Raw genomic sequence first — 13,784 nt, forward strand, 5'->3', positions numbered from 1 at the left:
CCAAATGGCGGGCAAGTCATTCAGCAGCAGTTGTCTTGGTTCACCATTTGGCCTCAGGACAGCTTCAGGTCTGCTAGAAATTTGGACTAGCGAGCTTGACTGGAGTGGAGAGTGAAGCTTTATCCCATCCATTTGATTGACAGGGTCTCAGGGCAGGGCTGGCCCCGCCCTCTGTCCTCCAGTCCTGCAAAAGGGACTTCAGATCTCACTGGCCAGATAGAAGTCCAAGATAAAACCCTGAGAACAGAGCTCTGATCTGAATCCCATCAGCCTCGGGGACTCTTCGCCCTGCTTCTCCTCGCCTACCCTGGCCCGGCATCGGTTGGGTCTCTCCCAAGTAAGGATCTTTACTTTCAGGGCGCGTTTCTAAAACATCAAATCTTAAAGAGAAATGCATTTTCTACTCGCTGCCCTTTGTTTTCCTCCAACTAGACAGGCCAGCGTGGCAGGGCCCGTGAGAACACCGTGGAGCGGAGCCCAGAGCAGGTGCTGCATGGGGGAAAGCAGCCCCACAGGAATCTGTGGAAGCAGCCCTCCTGGGTGGACCTTGGGAGGAGCCTGAACCCAGATCGGACCCGGCTGTGGGAGGCTAGGTCCCCAGCCCTGAGCCTCCCCGGACCTGCCCTCGGTGTTTGGAATGTTCCAGGAAGACTCTTCCTGCCCAGCACCTTTGCAGGGAGAATGTAAAGTGACCCACAATGGGGCGAGCGGTCCTCAATCAAGTTGGCTCTCAGCACCGAGGGGCAGTGGGGACACTCTTGGTGCAGTGGTCACCCGTGTAGACCCAGCCCTGGGCAGTTTCCTTAACGGTAACAGATGGACCGTCTCCTGCTCTGAGTCAGCACCAAATCGGCAACACAGACACTTTGCCCTCTAGATTCCTTACCTAGATTGTAATCATGTGATCTCTCTTGTCCAAACATCATGAAAAAATCCACTTGTGAGAAAGAGTATTTTTGGAGCATTGCCTTGGGTCATGGAATCTGTCCATCACTCTGGATGTTCTAAATATTACCCTGGGTTCGGCCCTGCATTCTTGGCCAGCATTGTCTCCGCCCCTCATAAAACTGCAATTTCTAAATTACCCTTTGGAGATATTCATCAGCCAGCATTTAGAGGCTCTATAAGAAAAGAGACATAAAAGGATCAAAACTGTGTTCGTGTAGGAACTGGCCAGCACCCTTCCCGCCGTACCTCCAGAGTCTCCCGTTGGAGATTCCTGCGTCAGGAATAGCTGAGTTTCTTCTGAGCAGCAGCCACTTTGTTTATGTCAATAGAACACAATAAAGAGTGTAATTGGGGGGTTTTCTGTCCCTGCTAGGGAGCCTGAAGACACATCTTTGATCTGTCTTTGCAAATGCCCCACATGGTTTAAAAGAAGAATGTTCGAAATTATGAATTTAGTCAAAGGTCAAATTTGGGCACATTAAACTTTTATTCATTGTCTTTTTTCTGCCAATGACTGTGGAGTTTGGCAAACAATGTTTTTCTACCTACAATTTCCTCGAGGAGACTGAAAAAATCAGTCACCTTCAAATGACAGAAACTTAAATATTGGGACTACCACAAGTAGCTAACCTAAATAGCTGTGACTCTGGACCCATGCAGAAGAGTTCTCTAACTTCTATGACAGCACCTACTAAATTATTTTATTAGAAGTACTTGTTTATGTGTCTGTTTTCCCCCAAACACTTAGCTCCTCAAGGCAGAGGTCATGCCTTTCTCATTTGGTACTTGCTGAGCAAAAGAGTTAGTTGAATAAACCAATTATGTGTAAAGCTGGGACCACAATTTTAAGTATTGGATGTTTATTAATTGTTTCTTGAGTATTAGTCTAATTTCCCCAGCTGGACAGCACGTCATTTGGGGAAGGAACTACATGTACACTTCCTGAGAACACCAGGGGCTGAACACTGCTAGATGGTTTGACAAATATCCGGCTTCACGTAACTGAGAGTGAAACTCCTAAGCCCTCGGGTGAGAGTTTGCTGAACTAATCTGTCTCCGATCATCACAACTAGCACCTAGCAAACCCTTCTGAATATATCATGATATCATGCTGTTGACTTCCGTTTGTTTAGGGTATGAGAGGGTCCTCGGTCATCACTCCTGACATGTTTTAGAGGGACTTGCTACTCTTTTTAAAACCAGAGTGCCCGGGCTTCCCTGGTGGCGCAGTGGTTGAGAGTCCGCCTGCCAGTGCAGGGGACACGGGTTCGTGCCCCGGTCCGGGAAGATCCCACATGCTGCGGAGCGGCTGGGCCCGTGAGCCATGGCTGCTGAGCCTGCATGTCCGGAGCCTGTGCTCCGCAACGGGAGAGGCCACAACAGTGAGAGGCCCGCGTACTGCAAAAACAAACAAACAAACAAACAAAAAACCAGAGTGCCCTATCGTGGCCTACTGTGTACTTGCTAGGTGATTTAGGTGGCAAGTAACAAAGGTGAAAGTGCATCCAACTAGCTTTGCTCCAGTTGCCTGAAAATAACACGTACGACAGGCTCATTATTGGTAAATCAATCTCCATACATTGCCCTAATGAAGGACGCTCAGCGTCCACAGCCGAGAAAACAATAGTTAAATATTTCTGGCAACCGTGGCTCCTTTAGACCTACCCAGCAGCCCTATGCTGGTTATAAAAATTCTATCAGACAAAAACGAAAATGTCCAGCCTACAACAGTGTAAATTAGGCAAAATAACTAAAATCAACCTTAATTTGTCTCAACTTTAATCACTGTTCTGGGTAAAGAGGAAAGTACAGTCAACTCCCATTCCTTCCGACTTGACCGCTAGGTGTGTGGTTCTCCAAGACCTTGACCTTGTGCTTTCAGTGTTTGCTCCTTCCTCATTTCCGCAGACCGATCACCATGCAAGGGTGAGCCAGGGAAACAGGATGGGGGGGACGCTCTTAGCAGAATGTGCTGGAGGAGAAGGAGGTTGTGCTATTGGCCAAAATGAGATTAGGGATTTTCAACATTTTCCTTTGAAACTTCTTCCTGTGCTCTGCCGACAAGGATGTGTTAGGTCACCTTTCGTCACCATCCCTGAGTCAGAGAGGTTGGCTTTTAGACACCCCCCCGAGCCCTGAGGTGGGTGGCACAGAAGTGGTCCCTAAGAGATGAGAGGAAAGCAGTGGGTGATGGAGAAAGCAGAGGCCTCCGTGCACAAGAGAAAAATGAGTGACCCCTGGGACGTGCACTTCCACCCCTCAGAGAATCCCTGGAACCCCCGGGGAGAGGTTGGGGTGGTGGGCAGAGACCTATCGATACAGGTCAAGCCAAGTGCAACCTAGGTTAATTTTATCATTAATCTGAGTTGCGTTCCAATCTCTGAAATTGTTCTGATACCCTGGAATTGTAAAAGGAGTAACCTGAGGTGAAAGTTCTAGAAAGTTCTAGAACAGGAACATTCTAGGCTTAAGAGCCTTTCCTGAAAAGAGAAAGAGGGAGAGGGTAGGAAACACAGGCATATTACCCACTGGACATTTTTGGTGGATGGCTTTGTAACAGCAAATACGTAGTCCGTGTATCACCTGACCAGCCACAGAGAGGCTCTATTTTGTCCCCCCCCCCAAGCTGGGATCAGGGTTTTCCCTGCATGCTTTTATCAGTCCAAGGATGTCAGGTGTCCCCCTCTGCTCTGGAGGATTGCGGAGCCGAAGGCTGTCCACTCGGCAAGGGGCTGGCAGAGCAGGGCAGTGTCCCAGGCACAGATGGACGAGCACCTTGCTGTGCCATGGACGACAGCTGAGCTCGGGGACAGCAAGCCGAGAGGGACGGCTCGGGGCTGAGTCCTGCCCAGGTGGCTCTCCCCTCCCCCGCTGTAATCGGGCACCTGCCCCCACCTCTCTGGTCCACATGGTCCTTCTTCCTCCCAGCCTGTTACCACCTATCTAGTCACTGTCAGTGGAAAAATTGCTCTGCAAATAGGCGCCTGATCTTTCTGTCCTGGGCAGACTGCAGTCTCTTTTTTCCCCCTGTAACTTCAGTCAATGATTGTACTGAGCAGTGCGGGCTGGGGGCTGGGCAGGAGCCTTCAGGGCACAATGGTGAGACGTTGGATTATCAGAAAACCTGGGGTCCCAGGGGTCCCCCAAGAGAGGAGCTGGGACTCTATCTCCAGCCTCTGCCTCCAGAAATGGACCAGCAAGGGGCTGCTTGTGGCCCTTCCACTTGACTCCCCAGTGGCAGCAGATAAGCCAAGGTGCACGATGGCTTATGGCATGGCACCCTGCCCCCCGAGGTGCTCTTAGCCCTACCTCCTGCCCGCAGGTGCTCTGACTCTACTTCCTGAAGCAAGGGTAGGACGCTCCCTAATGGGCAGCAGGTTTTTCTGTGGATTATGATGTCTTGCCCTCTTTCATCCTCCTCCCCTACTTACGGGTATATTCATTTGCTAGGGCAGCCACAACAAAATACTACAGACTGGGGGCTGGAACAACAGAAATTTATTTCTCACAGTCCTGGAGGCTGGAGGTCTGAGGTCAAGGTGCCGGCAGGGTTGGTTCCTCCTGAGACCTCTCTCCTTGGCGTGTAGACGGCCGTCTTCTCTCTGTGTCCTCATGTCCCTCTGTGTCTGTGTGCTAATCTCCTCTTCTTATAAGAACACCAGTCATCTAGGATTAGGGCCCCCCCCAAGGACCTCATTCTAACTTATTCACCTCTTTAAAGAACTTGTCTCCAAATACAGTCACATCCTGAAGTGCTGGGGGCTAGGGCTTCAACACCTGAATTTGGGGCGACACAATTCAGCTCACAACAGTAACCAATTAGGATAAGGCCCTAAACTGTCCCAGGACAGGACACAGAGGGGCTTCAGCAGTTAACCGTCCTGCTCCTATACTACAGCCCCTGGGTCCCCAGCAACACTCTGTCCCCCGACAGCCCCCAAGCCCTCCCTCCAGCCCCCAGCTATTGCCTATTCCCATCTGAGCAGCTCCAGGACGCGGCAGCAGCCACTCACGCGGTTCTTGTGCTTGTCCCTAAAATTAGCTGCCACTGGATGAGGTTTCCTGTGTCTTGACTCTTTCCAGGCAGAGACGGGAAGCCTAGGTTCCCCCCACCCCCCAACCTGAGATGTCTGTGGCATCACTGCTACGGATGTTATGGACAAGCAATAGTCCAACATCTTTAGGAAGTTTACTTAAATCTCCCCAGTTGAGGCCCCCTTGGGAATGGTTGCTGGACAGTTCTGGATTTCTGCCCTTCCCCAGCTGAGGTCCATGCCATGTGCATCACCCCCATGTGAGAGGATTCTAGCAGGAGGTCCTTACCCTGAAATGTTGGGATCCTGGCCCAGGGGGGATCCGACTCGTGCATGACGCGTGACCGGGGCAGACATACCAATGCATACCCAGGCTTGTGCTCTGAAGTTCCTAGGAGAAGAGGTTCGGACACATTAATACCTGTGATGTGCTATCTTGAAGAGTCTACACCCAAATGTCCCTGGGGTCAATTGTCCCCCTCTGGATACAGCAAGCTCAAGGTGCTCAAATCCAATCACCACATCCTGCCATCTTGAACCAGGAACATGCCTTCCAGAAGTCCACGATCATCGTTTGATGCCTCCAGAACCATGAACATTTATCAAGAGGAAAAACCACCCTGGAACACGGCTCTGAAGCTCTTCTATTCTACTCTAGTTCACAGTAAAATGTTGAGGTCCCGGAGACAAAAGCTTTACTAACACCCTCAGCTCAGGACCATCCCACCTGCATCCGCCTCCATCTGCTGCCCTGGCTGAAGTGGGACAGCGCTGCCTAGTTCCACAGAGTTCTCAGCCTTGGGGGTGGGGGCTCTCAGCCATGAACCCTTACCAGACTTCCGGCAGGAGTATCTGCTGACCTCTTTGAGTCCCATATTTTCTCAAGCCTTTCCTGAGGAGGACGTTCAGTGATCTACATACGGGACGTGCAGGAATGGGCATCCATAGCTTCAGGGCTGCAGCTCAGTCCATACTGAATCCTGAAATAATAGTTAGCTAAGACCACCTCATCTCAGACCGTCTGCGTCTGTTTTGGTTCCAGTGAGCAGTTACGTGAGGGGACCACGGCCAGTCCTTACCACAAAGATGGCCCCATACACATCCTCCTGCAACCAGTTTCTAAGGGCCAACTTGACTTTAGAAATCTAATTTGATGTAGGGTTCAAGTCTCACTATCAGACAGACTCTGATACACAAAACCTTCCCTGTGGAGGACATCTTTTTTGGTAATTTTTGTGTTAAAATACAGATAACATGAAATTGACCATTTTAACCATCTTCAAGTGTACAGGTCACTGACATTAAGTACATTCATGTTGTTGTGCAACCATCACCACGATCCTTCTCCAGGACGTTTTTCATCTTCCCAAACTGAAACTCTGCCCATTACACAAAGACTCCCCATTTGCCCTTCTCCCCAGGCCCTGGCACCCACCCTTCTACTTTCTGTCTCTATGGGTTTAACTGCTCTAGGGGCCTCATAGAAGTGGAATCATAGAGTATTTGTCCTTCTGTGTCCACACAATGTCCACCTTAGCATGATGTCTTCAAGGGTCATCCAAGTTGTAGCATGTGTCAGTACTTCATTCCTTTTATTATTTTTTAAAATATTTATTTATCTATTTGGCTGCCCCAGGTCTTAGTTGCAGCATGTGGGATCTTTTAGTTGCATCGTGTGGGATCTAGCTCCCTGACCAGGGATCAAACCCGGGCCCCCTGCATTGGGAGCACAGAGTCTTAGCCACTGGACCACCAGGGAAGTCCCAGAACCTCATTCCTTTTAAAGGCTGGATAATAGTCTATTGTATGGTATGGAAGGTGTATGTAGCATATTTTGTTTCTCCATTCATCCAACGGTGGACACTTGGGTTTTTGGAGGACATCCTTTTTTAAGAGTGCTACATTATAGATCAATGCCCAGATACCCTTCTTTCTATCTAGTTTTCAGGAATGTTTCTGCAGTCAATAGCTTGGTATACTTCACTTAAAACTACACAGGAGGTACTTTGCATATACTTCCGGCCCTGGACGCCACATGTGCTGAGGGACCTGTATCAGGGTTCTTAACTGCAAACCACAGAAATAGACTCCAGCTAATTTGAGTAAAAAGGGGATTTACTAAAAGCACATTTGCTAGCTCACAGAATCTCCAGGAGGACAGAAAAATCCAGGCTAAGTAAGGACACCCAAAACAACTGTGTGATGCTAAAATCGTGCAGCAGAATTAGCTCCATCAAGACACCGCTGCATCCTTCGTAAAGCCACAGGCGATCCAGTTGCTGCCTCACCCCTGCAGGCGCCCAGTCCCGCTGCCCTGGGGCCCCCTGAACACCACCCCCACCAGAGAGGATCCTCAGTGTCCCTCCTTCTTCTTGTCACCAGCAGCCAGGCAAAGCCAAGACCAGAAAAATCTGGTTGACTGTGCCAAGGTCAAATGCCTCGATTCATGGGCTTCCCTGGTGGCGCAGTGGTTGAGAGTCCGCCTGCCGATGCAGGGGACACGGGTTCGTGCCCCGTCCGGGAGGATCCCACGTGCCGCAGAGCGGCTGGGCCCGTGAGCCATGGCTGCTGAGCCTGCACGTCTGGAGCCTGTGCTCCGCAGCGGGAGGGGCCACAACAATGAGAGGCCCGCGTACTGCAAAAAAAAAAAAAAAAAAAAAGCCTTGATTCACAGGAAGGGAGCCTGGGAAAGTGAGACTCTCATGAGGTGGGGAACACCCCCAGGGTGGGCAGGGGTCTGGATTTTGCGTGTCCAAATAGAGAAACAAAGATCCGGGTCAGACTTAACGGCCTCTCCAGTCTGACCCGTATCCTCATCACAGGGAGCAGGTGTCCCAGACTGTGCTATACTGCCTTAGGCCTGATGAAGTGGAGCCCCTGCCCTGAGCCCCGCACCTAAAGGCCCGCAGTGACCCTTCCCTATCCAGTCCCGCCCACCAAAGTTCACGGACCCAGTCCCTGGGTCCGCCTGAAGCCGGAGGTCATCCTCTGGGCACCCAGGACCCTGGAGCACCAGGGCACCAGCGGCGTCAACTACAATCACCATACTGTGCAACCATCACCACTGTCTAGTTCCAGAAAGTTTTCACCTTCCCAAACTGAAACTCTGTACCCATTAAACACTAACTCTCCATCCCTCCATCCTCCGACCCCTGTGACCTCTAATCTGCTCTCTATGAGTTTCACTGCTCTGGGTACCTTCTGTAAGTGGAGTCATACAGTATTTGTCCATGTCTGGCTTATTTCACTTACCATGATGTTTTCAAGGTCCATCCGGGTTGTACCACGTGTCAGAATGTCCTTTTCAAGGCTGAATCATATTCACGTATGGACAGACCTCATGGTGTTTACCCACGTGGCAGTCGACGGACACTTGGTTGTTCCCACCTTTTGGCTACTGTGAATAATACTGCAAACATGGGTGCAGAGTCCCTGCTTTCAATTTTGGGGGGTATATACCTAGGGGTGGGATTGCTGGATCAAATGGGAATCCCATATTTAAGTATTTGGGGAACTGCCAATTTGTTCTCCACAGCAACTGCACCATTTTACATTTCTACCAGCAATGTACGAGACTTCCAGTTTCTCCACATCCTCACCAGCACTTGTTATTTTGTAGTTTTCCTTTTTTAATAATAGCTATCCTGGGGGCTTCCCTGGTGGTGCAGTGGTTGAGAATCCGCCTGCCAATGCAGGGGACACGGGTTTGAGCCCTGGTCCGGGAAGATCCCATATGGCGCGGAGCAATAAATCCTGTGCGCCACAACTACTGAGCCTGCGCTCTAGAGCCTGCGATCCACAACTACTGAGCCCACGTGCCACAACTGCTGAAGCCCACACACCTAGAGCCCGTGCTCTGCAACAAGAGAAGCCACAGCAATGAGAAGCCTGCACACCGCAATGAAGAGTAGTCCCCACTCGCCGCAACTAGAGAAAACTCGCACGTAGCAACGAAGACTCAATGCAGCCAAAAATAAATAAATAAATAAATAAAAGCTATCCTAGTGGGTATGGAGGGTAGCTTGTTTTATAACATTTAAATATTTAGATGTAGAGGGTGTGGGCTTCCATTTGTACTTTTATCTGGGCCTCAAAATTGCTAGGGCTGGGCCTGTTCTTACCAGTATAAATTTATTAGAGAGGTGTACTAGTTTCCTGGGGCTGCCATAACAAATTACCACAATATGGGTGACTTAAACAACAGAAATTTATTTTCTCATCGTTCTGGAGGCCAGAAGTTTGAAATCAAGGGGTCAGCAGGGCCTGCTCCTTCCTAAGGCTCTAAGGGAGGAAGCTTCCTGGCCTCTTCCAGCTTCTGGTGGCTCCTAGCGCCCCTTGGCTTGTGGCAACATCACTCCACTCTCTGCCTCTGTCTTCACGGCCTCCTTCCCTGCGTCTGTGTGTCCTTTTCTGTCTCTTATAAGGACACCCCCATGGATTTATTGTTATGCTTTAATCCAGTGTAACCTCAGCGCAACCCTCAGTTACATCTGCAAAGACCTTATTTCCAAATAAGTTCTCATCCTGAGGTTCTGGGTGGTTGTGAATTTGGGAGGGTCACTGTTCAATCCACTCTAAGAGGTAATTCCCTTCCCAGTGCTCCATTCCACCAGCGACACGGAGCCAGCCCATCACGATGGTGCCATAGAGGTGAGAGGTAGCTCAGGTGGCCCCAAATTCACAGTCAAGAGCAGCTCAGACGGGCTCCGTGTGCAGTGAATCAGGCAGAGGTAGAGTCACTCTGACTCAGGTACTGAGAAATACATCCGTCTTTAATTTTCTAGAACCAAGCTTAAACTCCCGTAACAACTTTGTTCTGGAAAAATCCTTAATCTTGGCACCCCAATGTTACTCATCTCTTCTGGCTTAAATTGTTTCTTTCAGGTAAGCAGGCAATTAAGATTTTCAGGGCTTCCTTGGTGGCGCAGTGGTTGAGAGTCCGCCTGCCAATGCAGGGAACGCGGGTTCATGCCCCGGTCCAGGAAGATCCCACATGCCGTGGAGCGGCTGGGCCTGTGGGCCATGGCCGCTGGGCCTGTGCGTCCGGAGCCTGTGCTCCGCAACGGGAGCGGCCACAACAGTGAGAGGCCCGCGTATCGCAAAAAAAAAAAAAAAAAAAAAAAAAAAAGATGTTCAGTTCAGTCACTTCAAAATCCCACCCAGCCTTTCTCTCCCTTACCCTCTGCAGAGTAGAGACAGCACTGCACGTAAGGGCAGCTTTGGGACCTCGTGGGGTCAGGGGGCTGTGTGAGCCCAGGGCCTCTGAGAGGCAAACAAGAAGGTAGGATTAACGTACAAGGACAGTGTGGGGGAAACGCCTGTGTAGAGGAAACGGGAAGGGAGCAACGGCTGGCACAGTTGCCAGACCACAATGCAAGTCTGACCCTGAGTGCAGGGACGGGAAGGACAGTTGGTGGACGTGTCCTGACCTCCTGCAGAAGGCTCAGCAGGGCCAGTGGGGCATCCCTGAGCCCCACTTGGCTGTCAGGGGAGTCCCATTTGCCCCAGCATCCTGCAGCTCAGCCTTGGCTGGGAGTGACCCCAGGGAAGCGAGGCCTCGGGCGCACATGTAGGGGGAGTCCCAGCCCCGGACACAGCGTTCCCCACAGCTGTCACCTCAGCTGCTGGTCTGGGAGCCTCCGCAGCGTCCTCCTGGCCTGGCTCTGGAGTGTCTCCCGCTGCATCCCACCTCTAGCCCCAGCGGAAATGCAAGCGCTTGTTCTCACCCTGCGCAACGAAGCAGGGGCTCATCCAGGCTGCTACGGGACACCCGGCCCACCATGGTCACCCCCGGGTCCGTGCAGGACGCCCAAGGGCCCCTGCAGCCAGGAGGAAGCAGCAGCGTGGGACCACCTCTCCTGCAGGTCCCACACCCTCTGGGCTACCCTCCCCTTGGGGTCCATGTCAAGCGTCCCCGTCTGGTGCCCCTCACCTTCCCAGGCCCCGTGCCAGCTCTGCTAGGACTTCTTGACCAGCACTAGCCCCTGAGCGTCTGCAGTCTGTCTTCAAATCGACACTCCAGGCTGTAGTCCTCCACACCAGACCTACTGACATTCACAGCCCCGCCTTCAAGTACCCAGGAAACCTCCTCCTCGCTGTCTGAGCCATCATTTTCTAAACTGTTTTAAACTCCAGCCTGGGCAGTGATGTCCGTCCCAGGCAGGGGAAGAGAGAGACACAGGTGATAAGCTCTTCTGAGAACAAAGATACATCAAAACATATTTCAAAGAATAGCGTCCCTCCCTCACACTAGAGAAAAATGGAGTTTTAAATAGATGTCCGCCCCAGGCAGGGGAAGAGAGTCACAGGTGACAAGCTCTTTCGAGAACAAAAATACATCAAAACATATTTCAAAGAATAGCATCCCTCCCTCACACTAGGGAAAAATGGAGTTTTAAATGTCTCTACGGGTAGGCAGTAAGGAGCCCTTTGGGGTTCCTTAGTTTTTGGTGCCATCAAGTGGTGATTTAGGTTTTTACAAAATGGAAGTCATCTAATGAATATTTTTATTCTTCTGTTTCCCTGCTTCTATAGGACATTGGATTTTTATCTCTTCAACGGTTACTTTAGGGAAATTTTTCCCAAAAGACAAGGGAAGGTCCCTTTACCTTGGCAAACCCCAAATTAGTTAAATAGGCTATTTTTTTTTGCTGTACGCGGGCCTCTCACTGTTGTGGCCTCTCCCGTTGCGGAGCACAGACTCCGGACACGCAGGCTCAGCGGCCATGGCTCACGGGCCCAGCCACTCCGCGGCATGCGGGATCTTCCCGGACCGGGGCACGAACCAGTGTCCCCTGCATCGGGAGGCGGACTCTCAACCACTGAGCTACCAGGGAAGCCCTAAATAGGCTATTTTTAAAAGTCGGTGACTGAGATATTCTGAATTTCTAAGAGGCAGCACTCAAAAGGGATTTTTAATGAAGTTCCTTCGTTTTCTGCTCAGGATAACATCCCGATATTCAGCTATCGCCCACACTTCTCCTACACCCTAGTTGATGTTTGTCCTTGAACTGTTCCAAAGGTCAAGTAGAGATTGGAGTGCTGTCCCCCCTTGCAAGGGTGGGCACTCAATAAATATTTGTCGAATGGAATAGATGGAGGGCTTCCCTGGTGGCGCAGTGGTTGAGAGTCCGCCTGCTGATGCAGGGAACACGGGTTTGTGCCCCGGTCCGGGAAGATCCCACATGCCGCGGAGCGGCTGGGCCCGTGAGCCATGGCCGCTGAGCCTGCGCGTCCGGAGCCTGTGCTCCACAACGGGAGAGGCCACAACAGTGAGAGGCCCGCGTACTGCAAAAAAAAATCCTGAAATGACCTTATTCTTCTGAATCCCCTTATGTCGTCCTGGGTAGGGATAAATAGTAGGTCTTGTACGACAAGAGTTGGGATGAGAAAAAAATGTTCCCTTCCAGAAAGTCTAGAGTATACGCCTGAATAAAGAGCGTAGAAAGGATATAAGCATATTATAATCTAAACAGGCCCCAAATTCAGAAATAAAAGTGGAATTTCACCCATATTTGTCCCACAGGCAACCCAGCTTCCTCCCATGAGTCACTGTGGTGAGAAGTTCTCGGTTTGGTGATGTCAGTCCAGCGCGATCTCCCCACCCATCCCCTGGGGTCCAGCACTTCTGTCACTCAGACCTGCAGGGTGAATCTTCCTGACCAGGATGCATAGGTAAGTAAAAGCTAAAGGGATGCAGGAATGTGATCAAACCTCTAAACAAGTTGTGTGAACCTCAGCAGGAGGGATGGACCATTGGAGGCCACTACCTCTAGACTGTTCAAGAGATAAACCAGGGTGGTGGGAATGGGTCCTTGTCCTAAGTGTCAGGAGACACAGTACTAGTTCTTCTGGAGTGACAAGGAGTGGCCTAGGGGGCTGTGACAGAAATGGCTGCAGGGGGCCTCCCGACAAAGTGAGGTGCGGTGGGGATGCAAGAGATCGGCCAGCGTTTCCATCTGCCCCCAAGAAGCAGGGTGGGGAAGAGAGAGAGAGAATGAGCAGGCCCCGGGGGCCCCGCTGGGGGTCTTTCTGAGCAGGGATGGGGTGGCCCATCCCAACAGAGACCAGATAGGGATGCGCCTGCTTCCCACCCCCTACACAGGAGGGAATGTATGAGGACATCGAAATAATTTTCTAGGCCCAAGAGGGAGCCAATCCTGCCCCGGGTTCCAAGTCAGCAAACCAAAACTTAGATAACTTTCGTGTCCCTGTAAATGTCCTGCTTGACCAGAAACGCAGTAAATTCACCCAATTTGCCAATCCGCATATGCCAGCCCAGCTCTGGGCTCTCCACTTATGTCCTTGTTCCTTCTCATCCCAAACAGGTGGCCCCAGCCAACCAGTTATTTTCTCTCTCGCGCTTCCTTGTCCTTTATTCTCTATCCTGTTAAAGCTTGCTGCCTTCTGCTTCATTTCACAGTTCTCCAAGCAGAGACTGTCTGCTCCCTGAAGTGTTAAATAATGTTTGCATCACCGAAATCGTCTTCTCTCATCATTTTTTAACAGTTCTGTCCAGGTGAGTCACGGCCCCAGGATGCTGGCTTAGGACCAGCACAGTGAGAAGCCAGACGGATGCCCCCCTCAGGCCATGGTGGTCTTTGCATCCTCCTCCCAGAGCTTAGCACCTATCTTAGGGTTGAGGGAGGAAAGAAGCGGGGACAAATGGGGAGCAGCCCTGGACATGAGAGGGTTGACCTATTACTGTCTCGATGACCTCTGCGTTGGGCAGGGAGCCTGCAGCAGGGAACTCAGTGGAGTTATGCACAGAGGAGGTTGCACTGTGCACACCTGAGCCTGTGC

This window comes from Mesoplodon mirus (assembly GCF_964341445.2).
Source record: "Mesoplodon mirus genome assembly, chromosome: 10".
NCBI classification, from domain to species: Eukaryota; Metazoa; Chordata; class Mammalia; order Artiodactyla; family Ziphiidae; genus Mesoplodon; species Mesoplodon mirus.